The sequence below is a fragment of the Dama dama genome, chromosome 9 (assembly GCF_033118175.1).
Source record: "Dama dama isolate Ldn47 chromosome 9, ASM3311817v1, whole genome shotgun sequence".
NCBI lineage: Eukaryota > Metazoa > Chordata > Mammalia > Artiodactyla > Cervidae > Dama > Dama dama.
The window spans coordinates 34,015,493-34,023,682 of NC_083689.1; the positions used below are offsets into that span (position 1 = coordinate 34,015,493).

Genomic DNA, 8,190 nt, shown 5'->3' on the forward strand with positions numbered 1-8,190 from the left:
GAAGCAATACCTCACTGTGGTTTTGATTTGCATTTCTTTATGATTAAAGATTCTGCACCTCTTTTCTTGTGCCTGTTGGTCATCTGTAAGTCTTCTTTGGCAAAATGTCAATGCAGGTCTTCTGCTCTTTTTTTAACTACGTTGTTTTTTCTTTGATGTAGGACTGTATGAGCTGTTTATGTATTTTGGGAATTAACCCCTTGTCAGTCTTATCATTTGCAAATGTTTTACCCATTCAGTTCTACCTCACATATTTAAGTGGTTGGATAATATTCTGTTATGTGAATGTATCAGAATCTGTTTTGCCAAAAAATAAAACCCTTAATTAGAAGATTTGGGCAGGAGGGGGCTGTGATATATTACTGACCACGTTTATAAAAGAGATTATTGTATGTCTCTTCTTCCCTCTCTTCCTCTCCAATTTATCCTCATACTAGTTTCACTGGAAGACTTCACTAGGAACTGTGCCTTCATGATTGCCCCTTGTCATTTGTTTTTATGCCGCCACAGTCTGCAGGGGTTTTCTGCTGAAACAGCTCTCAGACTTCAGAGACCTGGGATCGAATATAGATCCAATATTCAATGTATAACTCTGGGCAATTTCTATAATTTTCTGGACTCCTTTATATGCAAAGGAGGTAAGTGCATTAGATGGTCTCTGAGGCTCTAAGTCATCTCTACTTGAGTTTCTTGAGACTAAGCACTGCATGGACTGTCCAGATTGTCTTCATACTGATTCCAAAAGGTAGATAATGGAATCCCTGTTTATCACACAGAGTTGAGGGAGATAGAATGTGAGAACCTGAAGGTAAGAAGAGAGTCTGGTATTATTATCTGAGAAAGCAAAAGAGTTGGAGAACCTGAGCTCTTAGAAGCAGCTTTACCTAAATTGAAACCCTGGAGTTCGTGAGTACTTACCAATTTATAGTCCAGTTTCACAAATATTCTCTCAGTTCTGCTTACCCAAACTATGTGGGTAGGTAAAAAATGGTATTTTTATTCTCATTTTCAAAAGTGATAAACAGAGACGTGACTTGTGCAAGATTATAGAGAGAGGAAGTGGTCTTAGAATTAATTGCTGGTGAGAAAATCACAAAGCCAGGCTTTCAGATCTAATTATGGTGATCATTTGCATAATTCATATTTCATTACTTCCTGACCCAGGGACTGAACTGAAGTCTCCTGATCTGCAGAATGATTCTTTCTGTCTGAGCCAGCAGGGAAGCACACTGCATTACTTAAACTGACTATGCTAATTCCCCAGTTACCATAGAAAAAAGGACCCTGAGTGGCTGAGGGGTGGGGCAAGGGCAAGATTGACATCTTTGCCCCGTTATGCCCTAGCCCCGCCCCAACATTTAGAGGGCCACCAACACCATGAAGATCTGGACTTCAGAGCACGTTATTGACCACTTATGGGAAACTGTTATAACAGGTGCAATGCAGAAATATCCACACGCTATGAACCCAAGTGTGGTTGGAGTTGATATATTGGGCAGACACATAGATCCCCCTGGAAAGCTGCATACCACAGACTTCTCAGCACAGAGTGGGGACTGTCTTCCACTGTGAAATCAATTATTGGTAGAGCAAGAACCAAAACATATGTGTAAGAATATTCTGTAGTGAATCTTGTAGAGAAAACCATGGAATTTAAATATGAATGTTTCATTTACAAATTTGGTTTCAGTAGATGAGACATTTATAAACCACATCCTCAAGACCCAGAGAGCACTATTTTGACTCAAGAAGCCATAATTACAGTGAAAGGAGTCAGTCTCAGGAGTTGCCTTGAAGGGCTGATGGCAAATACCATATGTCAAATGCTAATAAAGGCTGAGAAGCCATGGAGTAGGTAATACATAAATTAAATGCTGAAATGGAGGAGTTGACGGCTTTGGCAAGAAGGAGCAAATGGACACCAATGGGAACAGCAGTATTTGTGAAGAAGTGGTAATGAAAGTTGATATACAACACGCGGTTCCCCAGGTCTCTACAATCAGCATTATATTTATTTGTTATTTAAAGCATACAACTCTATTTTAGGTAGGATTATTTTTTTAATAAGCTGAAGAAAATGTCTGTGACTTGATCAAAACAAAGAGGTGCAGAGTTTCTAAATAAAAGGGACCGGCTGAAATTAGTGTTGTCTGAAATTAAGATGCTTGCTCCTCTGAAGAAAAGCTATAACAAACCCAGACAGCATATTAAAAAGCAGAGACATTATTTTGCCACAAAAGTCCATATAGTTAAAGCTATGGTTTTTCCAGTAGTCATGTACAGATGTGAGAGTTAGACTACTAAGAAAGCTGAGCACTGAAGAAGTGATGCTTTTGAACTGTGGTGTTAGAGAAGGCTCTTGAGAATCCCTTGGACTGCAAGATCAAACTAGTCAATCCTAAAAGAAATCAGTCCTGAATATTCATTGGAAGAACTGATGCTGAAGCTCCAATACTTTGGCCCCCTGATGAGAAGAACTGACTCATTGGAAAAGACCCTGATGCTGGGAAAGATTGAAGGCTGGAGAAGGGGATGACAGAGGATGAGATAGTTGGATGGCATCACCAACTCGATGGACATGAGTTTGAGTAAGCTCTGGGAGTTGGTGAAGGACAGAGGAGCCTGGCCCGCTGCAGTCCATAGGGTTGCAAAGAGTTGGACATGACTGAGCAACTGAACTGAACTGAACTGAACTGAAATGACTGGTTTTGAGGATTTCAGTATTAATGCGAAAATTCATCAACTTTTAAAGTATACTTGGAAGTTGATATTGGCCGATTAAACCTCCTTGAGGTAGAATCTTAAAGCTTTTCGTGCATTGGAACTCTACTAGGCTTTGTACCAATGCCAGAACCGAGCAGATCCACCTCTACATATGCACCACTGCCCTGCTGCAGTAAACTTAGAGATCTTACATGCGGGAACTCACTTTTAAAGGAGAAATTGTATTTTAAAAAGACATTAACTGTATAAAATAAACAGCTCCAACAAAAGTACGTTTTATTGTGTTTAAGAGTACTGTATTGATTTGCCAAAGTTCTGTAACTTAGTGAAAGTATTATCTTCCTTGGATTTGCACTTTATGACTTAGTATGCTGTATTGTGGACTGATTATGTTAACTGAAAAGATGAAGTCATTATCGGAATTTTGCAGCACTCTAACTTAAACGGAAGAACAGCTATTCACATCTTTTAGCATTTCCATGTGTCAGAATCATGGTTCTGTAATTGGTAAAGCATGATATGTCAGGTTATTTTCATATAATTATTTTTGAAGTAACTACGACCACACCACATCTTTGTTATGTGAAGAGCTGTACATCATTTGAAAATACTCAAATGATGTCTTGATCTGAGGCATAAGTCCCAAGGACTTAATGTTTTTAATAATACTGTGTCACTGCAGGGGATGGGGGTGGTGGAGAAAACAAAACGAATAATAAGGTGAAAAAAAGCATTGGCCTAAACTAACCACTATGTGAATTGCTTTGCAGCTTTTATTTATGGAAATCCTTGCTTTGGATGCCAGAGGGCAGCTGCTGAAAAACAATCCAGTATATGTTGTTTTTGTTTTGTTTTTTTGTATTTTGTATCTGGCAATTCCTTGGTGGCTCTGATGGTAAAGAATCCACTTGCAATTCGGGAGACCTGAGTTTGATCCCTGGGTTGGGAAGATCCTCTGGAGGAGGGCACGGCAACCCACTCCAGTATTCTTGCCTGGAGAATCCTGTGGACAGAGAGCCTGACCGGCTACAGTCCATGGGGTCACAAAGAGTCAGACATAACTGAGAGACGAAGTAAAGCACAGCATAGCAGGCAATTCATTATCAACCACTAAACAAGAATATCTATGGTTCTTGGAATTGTTGCACTGAGTATTTTTGTTAAAAGGTGATGAGCTCTTGCCTTTATTTCATAGTACCTAATGTGATAAACTTTGTCAGGTTTCCTACAAAAGAAACCAGTTAATGTGTGTACAAAAACCACAAAAATAATATACCAAATTATTCAAAAAATAGTGTTTTTCTACTTAAAATATCATTTAGCTTGAGCCTTAGGATATTTGTAAAGGCAAGTTAAAATCAATAAGGTTTTTTATTATTTTTTATAAACGAAAATGGTTTTTACAACTAAAATAACATTTCAACTAAACAGAACATTGATAAATATTGATATTTAATGATAAGTTGCCTTGTATAATGTCTGAAAATTATACTTGTTCTGAAAAGTGTCAATACCCTAATGATAAAAAGATTTCTAGACAAACAAACAAAAGGACCCTGAAACTTCTAATTGAGAGATATACACTGGCGAGAAAATATTTTGAAAAATCAATGTACAAAATTTATATAGACTATTCCATTTTAAATTCTTAAAATTAGGTTACAATTTTATTTTATAACCATTTTTTTTAACTTACTGCCTCTTTTCATCTTTTAATATTACATTTAGGATATTGGTAATGAGTATTCTTTAAAGTGATCAATGGCCTCTGTTCAGCAGCTGAAGGGAATTTCAAGGGAATAATAAGAAATATTTACCAGTATAGTGAATATCTAGTTTTAGTTTAGTTTGTGAACAGATGACAGGCCCCTAGGTCCATGAGGGAACTATCTTGCTTCCTGAGTTTTTCCCCTTAATTATTCTTAAAAAAATTTTTTTTTTAATTGGAGTATAGTTGATTGACAATGTCATGTTAGTTTCAGGTATACAGCAAAGTAAATCTTGCATATATAAATATATCCACTCTTTGTTTTTCCTTTTGGATTCTTTTCCCATCTAGGCCATTACAGAAGAGTAGAGTTCCCTGTGCGGTACAGCAGATTATTATTAGTTATCTATTTTATATATAGGAATGTGTATATGTCTGACTTTGTTTTTCTGGGCTCCAAAATCACTGCAGATGGTGACTGCAGCCATGAAATTAAAAGACGCTTACTCCTTGGAAGGAAAGCGATGACCAACCTAGACAGCATATTAAAAAGCAGAGACATTACTTTGTTAACAAAGGTCCATCTAGTCAAGGCTATGGGTTTTCCAGCGATCATGTATGGATGTGAGAGTTGGAATATAAAGAAAGCTGAGCACTGAAGAATTGATGCTTTTGAACTGTGGTATTGGAGAAGACTCTTGAGAGTCCCTTGGACTGCAAGGAGATCCACCCAGTCCATCCTAAAGGAGATCAGTCCTGGGTGTTCATTGGAAGGACTGATGCTGAAGCTGAAACTCCAATACTTTGGCCACCTGATGCAAAGAGCTGACTCGTTGGAAAAGATCCTGATGCTGGGAAAGATTGCGGGCAGGAGGAGAAGGGGACGACAGAGGATGAGATGGTTGGATGGCACCACCGACTCAATGGACATGGGTTTGGGTGGACTCTGGGAGTTGGTGATGGACAGGGAGGCCTGGCGTGCTGCAGTTCATGGGGTCACAAAGAGTTGGACACGACTGAGCGACTGAACTGACTGACTGACTGATGTGTATATGTCAGTTTCAATCTCCCAATTTATACCTCTCCCACTTTACCTCCTGGTAACCATTTTTACTGTGTGCTTAGTCGCTCAGTGGTATCCAACTCTTTGTAACCCCCTGGACTGTAGCTTGCCAGTCTCCTCTGTCCATAGGATTCTCTGGGCAAGAATATTGGAGTGGGTTGCCATGCCCTTCTCCAGGGGATCTTCCCAACCCAGGGATCAAACTCTGGTCTCCCGCACTGCAGGCAGATTCTTTACCATCTGAGTCACCAGGGAAGCCCAACCATTATTATGGTAAGTACAAATCACATTATTTAGACTAACTTTCTAATCAAGTACAACTTAAGGTTTCTGTTGCAGGACCTTTAATTGCTGCTTTTCATCCTAATTTCATCCATTGTTGCATTTTAAAAGAAAGCTCCCCATATATAAAGCACACAGGAATTTCCCATCTAAGAGGACTATGAAATGGGAATGTGTTTACTCATTGCCCTACAGTCTCCCTTCTGGCATTATAGCTCAAGTCCTACTTAGAAAACAGGCAAGAGACCTCTGAAGTCTCTTAGGACATATTCTATCTCTGTGTATAAACACTGTGCCTACTTGGGATTGGTTTTATGATCTCACTTTTTAAACCTCTACTTTTATCCCAACTAGTTCTGGTTTCAATTACATAATTGGCTCAGCTCTCTTAATAAGCTTCCAACGCGGCTCTCTCAGGAACTGCCTTGCTCTCTTTTTCTTCCTTGCCTTTCCCCTAATAAACAGTCATTTGAAATGAGACTCTTACCTTGCCATGGGCTTCATGGTATCTTCTCTAATCTTACCAAGTACTCTTTCTCTTTTCCAAGTAGATTTTTTCCCCGTATCTGTATGGTCTTCTATCAGAATTTTTTTGTCTCCTCAAACAAAGGGAGAATTTGTTGTTTGCCCAAGTAATTTTTTTTTTTTTTAATTTCAGCTTTATTGAGATAGCTGATCATATGGTAGCTATTTGTAATTTTTTTGAAGAAATTCCATATAGTTTTCCATTGTGGCTGGATCAATTTATATTCCCACAAATAGTGCACAAGGGTTCCGTGGGACTGCAAAGGGTCAGACATGACTGAAGCTGCTTAGCACACATAGTCAATTAACAATGCTCTGATAGTTTCAGGTGAGTAGCCAAGGAACTCAGCCATACATATACATATATCCATTCTTCCCCAAACCCCCTTGTTGAGAAGTTCCTTACTTGTTATTGGTCTGTTTTGATTTTATGTTTCTTCATGATTCAAATTTGGTAGATTGGGTTATGTTTTTAAGAATTTTTCCATTTCCCCCTAAGTTGTCCAATTTGTTGATGTATAATTGTTCATTTCAGTCTCTCACAATCTTTTGTAGTTCTGTGGTACGAGCTGTAAAGTCTCTTCTTTCATTTATAATTTTATTTGAATTCTTGTTCTTTTTCTCTTGGTAAGTCTAGCTAAATGTTTGTCAGTTTTATTAACTTTTTCAAAAAATCAACTCCTGACTTTCTCAATCTTTTCTATTGTTTTCTAGCCTCTATTTCATTTATTTTGGCTCTGATGTGTATCTCCTCCCTTCTGTTGACTTTGGACTGAGTTTATTCTTGTTTTTCTAGCTTCTTGATGTATAAAACCAGCCTGTTTATTTGAGGTCTTCCTTTTTTTCTTAACACAGGCTATAAACTTTCCTCATAGAACTTCTTTTTGCTCCAGCCCATAAATTTTAGTATGTTATGTTTCCTTTCCATTTTTATTTGTTTCCCATATTTTTTTATTTCCCACTCAATTTTATCTTTGACTTGCTCAATTTCTGCATATCTGAACATTTTCCAGTTTTTCTTCTTTTACTGATTGTGGTTGGAAGAGATGCTTGGTATGATTTCAGCCTTTTAAAATTTGCTAAGACTTGTTTTGTGACCTAACTTATGATCCATTTTGGAGAATGTTCTATGTATAGTGGAGAAGAATGTGTATTCTGCTGCTGTTGGATGGAATGTTTTATGTATCTCTATTAGGTCTGTTTGGTTAATTTGGCTTAAAGTGTATTCCGGCCCAATGTTTCCTTGTTGATTTTCTGTCTGGATGATCTATCCATTACTGAAAGTGGAGTACTGAAGTTCCCTACTATTATTGTATTGCTGTCTATTACTTCTTTTAGATCTGTTAGTATTTACTTAATATATTTAAGTGTTCTGATGCTGGGTGCATATATATTTATAATTATTATAGCCTCTTGATGAATTGATCTCTTTATCATTATATAATGACCTTCTTTACCTTTTGTTACAGTTTTGGACTTAAAGTCTATTTTCTCTGATTAGGTATAGCTATATCTGCTTTCTTCTGTTTCCTATATGTGCGGAATATCTCTTTTCATACCTTCATTTTGACACATGTGTGCCCTTTTTTTTTCTTGTCTGCACTGCATGATTTGTGGGATCTCAGTTCTTCCATTAAGGACTGAACCTATGTCCTGCGAGTGAAAGCATGGAGTCCTAACCACTGGACCACCAGAGAATTCCCCCAATGTCTGTCCTTGAAGCTGAAGTGAATATCTTATAGGCACCATATAGTTGGGTCCTGATTTTTTTTGTTTCATTCTGTCACTGTGTGTCTTCTGGTTGGAGGCTTTAATCCATTTACATTTAAAGTAATTATTGATAGGTGTGGACTTTCTATGGCCATCTTGTCAATTTCTGGCCCTTTTG

General features: G+C 37.8%; 1 pseudogene; it reads left to right on the forward strand.

Annotated features, from left to right (window-relative positions):
- The first annotated feature begins 1,377 nt into the window (after window positions 1–1,377).
- LOC133062801 (PRELI domain containing protein 3B-like) lies at window positions 1,378–1,957 on the forward strand (annotated as a pseudogene).
- The last annotated feature ends 6,233 nt before the right edge of the window (window positions 1,958–8,190 follow it).